Below are 11,623 nucleotides of genomic sequence, written 5' to 3'. Positions count from 1 at the left end.
CAGAATTGGAGCATAGGTTGATGTGTGTCCAACGATGGGTTGATGTGTGCCAATAGGGGGAGAATGTATGGTTAAGCTTAGGCCTTCATTACCTATGGGAAGGTCATAGGGGGAGAATGAAAGGACTCATGAAAGGGAGTAAGTTAGGCTTTCATTACCTAGAGGGAGTTTGCCCTCTTAGGGGGAGAATGAAGAGCTTAATTTATGCTTTCATTACCTAGTGGCATGAAGAAGGAGGCTATGGGATTAGCCTAACTTACATATGGGATTGTAAGTGTTATTGTGGTATTGTCAAACATCAAAAGGGGGAGATTGTTGGTGCAATATCCCTCAGGTCAAGGTTGACCTACCAAGCTGAGTCTTGGTTTGGGTTTAGATGTTTGACAATAAGATATTGATTGAAGAAGAGTCAAGTAGGTCAAGGTTGACCGGATACTTGATCGGGAAGTCCTAACTGGGATGTTAGGCAAAATGAAAGACCTAGTGAGTGAAGCTAGGCAGAAGAAAAGTCCTGGTGAGTAGCCAGGAAAGTGAGTGAAGTCAGCCAGAAGAAAAGTCCGGTGAGTGAAGCTGCAGAAGGAAGACCTAGTGAGTGAAGCTAGGCGATGAAAGTCCCGTGAGTGAAGCCAGTAAGGAAAGTCTGTAAGTGAAGCCAGTAAGAAAAGTCCGTGAGTGAAGCCAGTGTAAGGAAGTCCTAGTGAGTGAAGATAGGCGGATGGAAAATCACGGTGAGTGAAGGTGGAAGGAAGTCCTAGTGGTGAAGCTAGGCGGATGGAAAATGAAGCTAGGCGGTGAAAGTCCTAGTGAGTGAAGCTGGCGGATGGAAACCCTAGTGAGTGAAGCTAGGTGAAAGTCCCGGTGAGTGAAGCCAGGGAAGGGAAAATCCAGATGGATCAAGGATGATTGGACATCCGGTGTTGGAAGTCAAGTAGGTCAAAGGATTGACTAGATACTTGGCATGAAAGAAAAGTCCAAGTAGGTCAAAGGGATCCGGATACTTGGCACAGAGAAAAGTCCAAGTGGGTCAAAGGATTGACCGGACACTTGGTAAGGGAGTCCTAGCAGTCAAGGAGTGACTAGATGCTAGGCATGACATACCAACAGGTCAAGGTTGACCGATGTTGGTTTGGGAGGTTTGGGACTTGGTTTTGGACAAAATCAGTCTTGGATCGATCGATGGATCGATCCAGCTCGGATCGTCCGATGATCGATCCGCACTGCCCCGCCGGTCAGAGCCTCGGATCGATCCGTGGATCGATCCAGGTCAATCTATCGCTGGATCGATTGACGCGGCCGCTGGCGATAAGCGCCGGATCAATCCGTGGATCGACCCAGCGCTTTCCGTAGCAGAGCGCTCGGATCGATCCGTGGATCGATCAAAGCCTCCGATCGATTGGGAATATTCGAATCGATCGGGATCCGACCGCTGCGTGTTTATAGCAGCGTGTGATGGCTGCGATCACTTCTTTCATCTCGGATCTTCGCTCCTCCACGACTCTCAAAGCTCGTGATCGCCGTTCTTGGTTCTTGGAAGCTCTCCGAGTCAAGAGGCGGATCAAAGGCAAGAAGAGAAGCTAGGGTTAGGGTTTTCTGCATTCATTGTAAGCTTTGTGCTTGTATTTTGTTTCCCTTTCCTTCTTCTTGTACCGAGAGTCTTGTAGGGCTTCTCCGCCCTCGGTAGTTACCGAAAAGGAGTGTTTCATAGTGGAGGGTGCGTGCGTGGTGTGGATCCTTGGATTAGTCACCTCCTTTGGAGGTGGATACCAAGTAAAATCCTAGTGTTAGCGTGGGTGTATTTGTTTCTGTATTTTCCGCTGCATATTCTTGAAGAAACAATCAACGCCAAGCAACGCCGAGCAACGCCAAGCACCGAGCGAACGCGACGAGCTATTCACCCCTCTAGCTACTTTTGGTCCTAACACCCTCTCCTCCATCTTCAGCCCCAAAGCCAAGTTTGTCCCTAAGAAAGCCTAAGATACAAGGAGGACTTAGCAAAGGAATCAAGGGAAAGGAACTAGAAGAAGAGACTATTTCTTCTTCACCATACCTTAGATCCACAAGCGAAAAGGATGTAAGCTTCCCTTCACCTATGGTACAAGGAGTTTTATGTACTTTTCAGATTTTATGAGGATTTGAAAACCTAGAAACAAGTTTGAGAAAATTCGGCCAAGAAGAGCTTTCAAAATCTAATGATGTTTAACTAGTCTTCACTATATGATAGATTTTTCTATGCTATGTAGAGGGGTTTTTCTTCATGCTTCTATACCTATATGATGCTTGATCAGAGGAGTACTGAACCCTAGAATTTCGGCCAAAAATATTCTTAAGAGGCTAGGGAAATTTATTGTTTTACCCAACTAGTACAAGGTTCTCCCTATGAAATATTAAGGATTATGTATTGGTTTTTCTTCCTTAGAAGATATTTGAAACTAAAAGAAAACCCACTCATATGTTTCGGCCAAAGAAGGGTTTAGGATTAGGAAGACCTTTAAATTTAAATAACCATGCTCATGCTATAGAATACAAAGATCTTAAAGGATTTGTATGCTTGAATATTGCTAGAATTTCATGAACTCCTTCTTAGGGTTTTTCGGCCATGATGAGATGGATAGCTTAGAAAGCTTAAACAAAATTTTAAAATGCTCAATACCTCTGTGCTGTTTAGATATGAAAGTTGTTTAATGCCCTCATGCTTAATTAGGGTGTAGAAAAATTAGTAGCATAACATATATCATGTATGACCACAAGGGGTCCTAGTTTACTCATGAACCAATTTGTATATATGTTTCTTAGTAACTTTTGCCATGAAACTTACTTAGATTTTTCATGCTTTAGGACACTTAAAAACCTAGCTAAAGAATGGTAGGTTTCGGCCATGGGAAAAAAAAATAAAAGAAAAAGAGAAAAAGAAACTTAGAAAGCCTAAGACACAATTCATATGTATACTCATTAGGCTTGTCTTTACAAATGCTATGAAACTCGTATGACTTCACATGTTTTTTTTTATGTTATTGAAGCAAGTTTAAGCACTGATGAGTTTCGGCCAAGTAGGGTTTAAATGACCTAGAGGCCTTAGAATTTAAACCAAAGGTGTTAAAATGCTTCTTATGAAAATATGATAACCTATTGATTGTGTCACATGCTTGTATAATTTTTCCATGATCTAAAAGGACTATTGTAAGTCTCGGCCATGGAGGGTTAGACACCCTAGGGACCCTAGGACTTAAATTAAATATGCTCATGTCACCCTACATGAAATGTGATAAGTAGAAAGCCAAGGTTCAATTGCTATATGTTGTTTTATGACCTAAAATGATGCTAGGGTATATTTCGGCCATAACTATTGTATGATGCTTTGTATGAATTTATACATAATGTTAGTCCAAGTTCACATGCTTGTATGCTTGTTTGTAGCCCTAATGAGAACTTGTTAAATTTCGCCATGACATATGTTAAGGGCTTAAAGAACTTAGGAACTAATTCAAATATGTCAAATGTGTTTACCTTATTTCTTGGTAAAAATGTTATAAATATGATTTCAAGTTGTCTATGTTTTTATGTCATATGGAACCTTGTTTCACACCTTAAGGTTTCGGCCACATGAAATTAGGGACTTGAAGAACTTAGAAACTAAGTTAATCATGTTTATAATGCTTCCTATGAAAATGTTATGATGATAATTTAGGTACCACATGCTTGGATGTTGTGTTTAGCCTAAATTGAGCTCTAAAGGGGTTTCGGCCACAAGGGTTTAGCAAGCTTAGAACCAAGATAAATATGATACCATGTTTCCTATGATAGGATAATCACAAGATACACCCTTATGCTTAATATGTATGCTTATGATTTATGACTTATGATATGATATGCATGCTTTTATGATATGTATGCTTTGTGCTTAAAATATGCATGCTTTTATGATAAGCTATGTGGATAAAATATGCATGCTTGATGATATGCTTTATACTTAAGATATGCATGTTTTTATGATCTATGCCTAAGTGATGCATATTGTTATGACATGATGTATGCCTAAGTGATGCGTACCTTTATGATATGATGTATGCCTAAGTGATGCATACCTTTATGACATGATGTATGCCTAAGTGATGCATACCTTTATGATATGATGTATGCCTAAGTGATGCATACTTTTATGACATGATGTATGCCTAAGTGATGCATACTTTTATGATGTGTGCCTAAGTGATGCATGCTTTTATGATACATGATATGTATGATATGTACTTTACTTTATGTGTGAGTGGCTTGTACCAAGGGTGGGCTCCATAAGCGCCCCGGGGACTAAGGACATCGTTAGGGATGAGCTCCTAAGTGCCCCTAGGACTAAGGGCCTAGTATGTTTGCCTCGTAGGGTTCAAGACTTGCTACCTTGGACCTACAAGGTTGCGCGCAATATGTAAGTGGTACATAGCCGGGATCCCCCTTATGTTGAGATTATTTTCAAGTATATATACATATAAAAGAGAATGGTTTTAAAGATCATGAGACATACACATGTTTTTCGGATACATGTTTTCCAAAATCATATTGCATACACCTTTTGATTATGCTATGTTTCATGCTATGCTCTTGATTATGATATGTCATGATAAGGTATGTTTATGTTATGTTCATGCTATACCTTATAGACATGTTTCGGCCATGGATATGTTGATGCTTGATATATATAGATTTCGGCCATGGATTTGATGATGCCTTGATGTACATATTCGGCCATAGTTATGATGCTTTGATATACATGTTTCGGCCATGCTTTGATATACCATGATACTTGTTTGTTATGCTATGTCTAGCTATGTTTTATGCAATGCACTATGTATATGTTTCGGCCATGATGATGTTTGATATGCCATGACTAGTTGTGATTATATTATGATGCATGATAAGCTTGAATAGAATGCTATGTTATGCCATGATTAGCTGAGATTATGACTTGTTGATACATTCTTGATTATGTGCTGATTGTTGGCTTTAGTGAGTAGGAAAGGAACTTACTGAGCCATGAGTGCTCATAGCTTACTTTCCTTGTACCACAGATAAAGGAAAAAGCTGGATGAGTTAAAGGAGCAGCAGGAGGGGCAACAAAGATGTGTGTGGCGGTGGCTAGGCAACTAATTAAGAACCTGCTTTAAAACCTTTAAGAACTATGCTTTGGTTTTGTGAAATGTAATACAATATGAGTGACTTGATACTAAGTTTTTATTTATTTCGTTATCATGTTATGAAACCATGTTAGTGTAGTTCGGTTTTAATTAAGTTAAGAAAAATAATTTTAAGTCTTCCGCTGTAGTACGTACGTAGAGTATCGTAGCCCCGTCCCTTAGGGTTAGCAGGGAGGGCGGGCGTTACATCATCATCCTAATATCTCACTTGTATCTAATGTGCACTAAAACACATACAAGTAACCTTATGGGTCTTTGTGAGATGTAAAGTTTAGTTTTGCCCTAATCTAGGGATCATGCATATCTATCTAGGCATTTTTAAATAATAGACATCCACCAAGGATGTTACTTGTTAATTAATGTCATTAGTCCTTAATAAACAAGGAATTAAAATGATGCATAATGATGTTATGGCATACATCAAAAAGAAATAATTTTCAAAAGAAATTTCCTATAACTATATGATGTATGAATATCATGACATGGTATTTTTATATTTTTCATAATAAGGCATGAGTGAAAACACATATAAATAAATACGATGTCATGACATTTAATGGGCAAGCAAAGCATGGCAAGTTAGCATAGATAAAATACCTAAATTACCTACCTAAGTATCTTTAACCCTTAGTTAACTTAAAAATTTAAACCCTAGGTTGTCCACTATTTCCCAAGAAAACGTCAAAAACTAAATTTGACATTTCTTTTGCTTTTTCTAATTTGTGCCAATTTAAATTAAGCATATTCCTCAAATTTTGACACAATTTACTCTTTTAGAGAGTAATCAATTGAGTTAAGGCTTAAATTTGCCTTCAACTTCCTAAGAACATGCCAAAATCCCAACTTGGTAGTTCTTATGATTTTCTCAAATTGTGTCATTTAAAATTTCATCCAATTTCTCAAAATATGACACATTTTACTCTTTCCAAGAGTAAACTCTTTATCCTTTTCATTTTCAAAGGTTAATAATAACCTTGAACATGCTCCTTGAGTGTCAACTTCATCATGATTGGGTTAACTACCCTTCCACTTAGAGTTGACACTCTCTAACCCATCTATGGGGTAGAGAAGATGCTCCTAAGAACCCAAAACCTATTGGTGCTTCTTGGATGCTCTAGGTACTCACTAGGGATAACTTCCCTAAATACCTTCCTAGTGACCTTGTTTGGCTTCTTAGAAGCCTTGGTCATATTTTCTAGGTCAACCCTAGGGATTTCCTCCCTTGTGACCTTCTTTGTGACTTTCTTGGACTTCTTAGAAGTCTTAGTCACATTTGTTGCAAAAATACTCTTAGGGATGACCTCCCTAGTATTCTTGACTTGACCACTAGACCTAGGGTTTGTTCCATAACTGTATGGAACTCTATGATAAGTAGGTACATCCTTTTTGGTTTTATGTTTGTATCCCAAACCTCTATGACCCTTGGATGACCCTTGTTGTCCTAAACCTAGATTTTACTTATTTTGCCCTTTAAGGATATTTTCCATCCTTTTCAGGGTCTTTTTTAGTTTATCAAGTCTTGACTTCAAGACTTGATTTTCCATCACTAAGTCCTTAGTTTTTGGTTTTCCATTACGTCCATGAGCATTTTTGTTTCTAGGTTTGTAGCTAAAATTTTTAGAGTTCTTGCCTAAAATTTCATCTACCTTCCTAACCCTAGGTGTGGTAGTTTTAGCATAGAGAGCCATGTGTTTTTCCTTAATGCTAACATGCTCTCTATTCTTATGGTAAATATCATTAAAATGATAAAGACTTGACTTAACATGCTTTTTACCATTGTTGAAGGGAGTAGGCTCAGTAAATGATACCTTTCTTTTTACCTTGGAGATTTCCCCTTGAGGTGTGCTTCCTCCTTGAGCCTTAACCGCCTTCTTCCCCTTGGGACATTGACTCCGGTAATGTCCCTTTTGATTGCACAAAAAGAACACAATGTGCTCCTTGCTCCTTTTTGTTCCGGGAGTGGTCTCCTTGGGCTTCTCCTTACCCTTTTGTGCCACTTGGCCCTTCTTCTTGGCCAATTTAGGGCAGTTACTTTTGTAGTGCCCTTTTTCCCTACACTCAAAACAAATGATATGATTTTTATTATTTTCTATTGAAATTGTTATAGCTTTTCTTGTAGGGGTGGCATCTTCTCCTTTTGATCTGGAGGTAGAAGCTTCCTCTTGATCCGAACTTGATACTCCTCCAATAGATTTGTCTTGACTTGTGGAGGTGGAAGCTTCTTCATCCTCTTCTTCTTTTGACCTGGATGTGGAGGCTTATCCTACTTCTTGATCCGGCATCACCAAGAGTTACTCCCCCTCAATCCTAGAGGTGAAGGCTTCTTCATCTACATCTTGTATGTGAAACGAAGAGTATGCTCCCTCTTTGCTCTTTTCACTGAATTCCTTTGAAGATGAAGCTTCTTGGACTTCTTCTTCGGAAGTTGAGCATCTCTCAATCTCGAAGTCCTCTTCCTCTTGATCTTGATCCAATGAGTCACCCTCTTTGGATTCTTCTTGGTTTGGTATAGTGGAGGGGATCTCATGAATCTTTGCCAATTTGCTCCATAGCTCTTTGGCATCTTCAAAATCTCCAATTTGCTCCAAGATGTTGCTTGGCAATAAATTGACCAAAAGCTTGGTCACCTTGTCATTGACTTCACATCTTTGGATTTGTTCTTGACTCCATTTGCTTTTCTTGAGAGGCTTGCCCTTGGAGTTTGTTGGAGCTTCAAATCCTTCCATTAGAGCAAACCATTGCTCTATCTCCATCATCAAGAAATTCTCGATCCTTGATTTCCAAAGATCGAAGCTTGTTAAAATAAATGATGGAGGCACCCTTGTATAGAATCCAAGTCCGTCTTAGAATTCCATTGAATTTGAGCTTGATAAAATCTTTGACTTGAAGAATTTTGCTCCAACTTCTTCACCCTCTAGCTCTTTTCCCTTTCCGGCGATGATTCCGGTGAAGAGCAACTTGGCTCTGATACCACTTGTTGGGACCGAAATGTAGCTAGAGGGGGGGTGAATAGCTCGGCGCAATCCTCGTGCTCTTCGTTGCTTGTTTCTTCAATGATATGCAGCGGAAATACAAAGAAACAACACACACAATGCTAACTCGAGGATTTACTTGGTATCCACCTCACAAGAGGTGACTAATCCAAGGATCCACACACTCACGCACCCTCCACTAATAAAACACTTCTTTTCGGTAGCTACCGAAGGCAGAGAAGCCCTACAATACTCTCAATACAACAAGAAAGCAAGGGAAGACAAATACAAGGGAAAGCTTACATAGTTTACACAAGAAACTCTAACCCTAGCTTTCTCTTCTTGCTGTAGATTTGCCTCTTGACTTGGAAATGCCTCCAAGAACCTTCAAGATCTGGCGTGAGAGTGAAGAAGATTGCTGTGGAGAACTGCTGAAGTCGCTGGAGAAGAAGGCCGAGAGTTCTATCGAGAGAAGCGCTCGCCAACAGCTAAATATGACGCCAACGGTCGGATCCCGATCGATTGGATTGCTCCCAATCGATCGGGGAGGCTTTGGATCAATCGGCTGATCGATCAAGAGCGCCTCTATGCTCTCTAGAATAGCCTGGATCGATCGGTTGATAGATCCAGGACTTATTGCGCAAAATCGTGCCTCCCAATCGATCCACTGATCGATTGGGAGCTCTGGATCGATCCACTGATCGATCCAAAGGGGTTCTGTTCGCGCGACACTTCTCCCCAATCGATCCACTGATCGATTGGGACTCACCCGATCGATCGGTCGATCGATTGGGCATGATTCAATCGATCAGCTGATCGATCCAGATCTGCTGGATTGATCGGCTGATCAATCCAGATCTTGGTTTTTGCCCAAAACCAAGTCCAAAGCCCCCTAAACCAATATCCAGTCAACCATGATTTGTTGGTACATAAAACCTAGCATCCGGTCACCCTTGACCAGCTAGGACTCTCTCACCAAGTGTCTGATCAATCCCTTTGACCCACTTGGACTTTTCTCCTCTTGCCAAGTATCCGGTCAATCCCTTTGACCTACTTGGACTTTTCTTCCTCGTGCCAAGTATCCGGTCAATTCCTTTGACCTACTTGGACTTTCACCAGATGTCTGGTCAACCTTGACCCATTTGGATTTCCTCGTGCCTGGCTTCACTCACCAGGACTTCCCTTCTACCTAGCTTCACTCACTAGGACTTTTCTTCTGCTTGTCTTCACTCACCAGGTCTTTCACCTAGCTTCACTCACTAGGATTTTCACCTGGCTTCACTTACCAGGATTTTCCTCTGCCTAGCTTCACTCACCAGGACTTTCTCACTGCCTAGCTTTACTCACTAGGTCTTTCACTTCTGCCTGGCTTCACTCACCAGGTCTTTCATCTTGCTTCACTCACCAGGATTTTCCTTCTGCCTAACATCCCAGTTAGAACTTCCCAGTCAAGTATCTGGTCAACCTTGACCTACTTGACTCTTCTTCAACCAACCTGATCAGACCCTGATCAGAGCGGAATTGCACCAAACAATCTCCCCAAATGAACAACTGCACCTGCACTTGTCCATATCATCGAAGTCTTGTATTATCAAACATCGAAACCCAAACCAAGACTCAAGCTTGGTCAACCAGGTCAACATTGACCTGAGGGATATTGCACCAACAGTGTCATCTAACATTTTAAGTCATACTTAACCAGAATCTTAGAACCGGGGTATTACAAGCGACTGGAACCTCCTGACAGCATCAACCTGAAATAGTAATAATTAACGGGGTGAGTTCAACAACTCAGCGGGTATCGCGGGCTGACATGCATAATATGAAATAACCAATAGTAATAAATATGTGTACAGTCTCCTGGAGTAATGGAAAATGCAAAACTATAAGAAAAGGAGAAGTTGTACTCACCAGGACTTCCTATCAGAATAATAAGGTCGTCAGACCAAAAGTAACATGTCCCTATATGCATGTCAAGCATATGCATCCATCCAATATGCAGCAAATAAAGTGTAGCAAACACAAGCAATAAATGCAATCATGCATATGATGCCAATGACATGTCCTGTTCACCCCTGATGCCAATCAGCCATCTCACACACGATGGTGAGACCGAGTGGGTAGGGCTATGACAACTGTGCACTCTGCCAACACTGCTCCTGATGAGTGACCAAGTGGGCAGGATGCTGTCGAAGTACACCTATCCTCCTACTCCAAATCATAAGTGGGGGAGCTCAATGCTCTCATCTCCTTGAGATAATCTAGAGGAGGGATCCCTGACATGTTACCACGCTACGTCACGCTACCCATGAGAGGACCAGCGGAGCACTGACAAAGCACTGATAGAGCAAACTGCCACACACCTTGCCTGATATACCACTAACCCATGAGTGATAGTGTGTACAAATCTATATAACTGGTGATGAGCTCAACAACAATGGGGTTACCAATTGTACAACATGCAATCATGCAAGATGGTGCATGACACTAAGCATGCAAATCCTGACCATATCTACCTCCATAAAATATGTACTAAAAAAAAAATGGATCAAATAAACAGGTCTAGGTACACGGGTCGGATATGGTAAATGTCTAGTCCGGTGTATCATAAGGTATGATATCTCACTACCTCTATGAACATAAATAATCATGGCAACAACAAGAGGGTATAAAACATAAATGCAGAACAGATAAAAGCATGCAACAAATATCATGTAGTGACATACCAAAGTAAAGATAAACATAATTATTACTAGAGGCTATAACCTACTACGCAAGGTACCCGCCTCATAAAATGGAGATCGTATCTGAAAGATCCCACGTCAAGACACACGTCTCGAATCAAAGTCCTGTAAATCATAACATACAGATTTAGCTAATTACTTATGAGTTAAATAGCTAAATTAAATCCTCAAACCTATTTAGGATAATCATAATCAAATGCGATAATTGATTAACCACCCAAGCTAGAATTAAACTGGTTTAACCCTAATTATCACATAATAACATGTTCTAAAACAAATTCTAAATCTTCATTGTTCGGATTAAACCCAAACTCACCCAATTTAGTAATTAGTTCAATCACACCTAAACACAAACTCACTCGAATTTTTCTGAAACTCCTGTATGGCCTCTACTGGTGTTGTTGGCCGGAGTAGGTATATCCCAATTCAGCACTTGCCAATTAGAAAACAAATCCCAAATCCAACTAATTAGGGATCCTTACAGTAGTATACCAAAATCTACATCACTGTTGTAGTTAAAAGGACCATTACCTGACCTTCTTCTCCGGCGATGACAGCAAGCAAAAGTGGCTGGAGCTAGTGAAGCTGCTATCCACCAAACCATATACCTGAAATTAGCAATCTCACACCCAACCAGGTACCCAAATCAACCATCCCACATTCACACACCTAAACTAGTAGCTAGGGTTAACGATTACCTCAAATCTGGTTGCAAGGAGCG

This window comes from Zingiber officinale, chromosome 4A, assembly GCF_018446385.1.
Source record: "Zingiber officinale cultivar Zhangliang chromosome 4A, Zo_v1.1, whole genome shotgun sequence".
Lineage (NCBI taxonomy): Eukaryota > Viridiplantae > Streptophyta > Magnoliopsida > Zingiberales > Zingiberaceae > Zingiber > Zingiber officinale.
The sequence above is the reverse complement of the archived record's forward strand: the minus strand, read 5'-3'. Positions refer to the sequence as shown.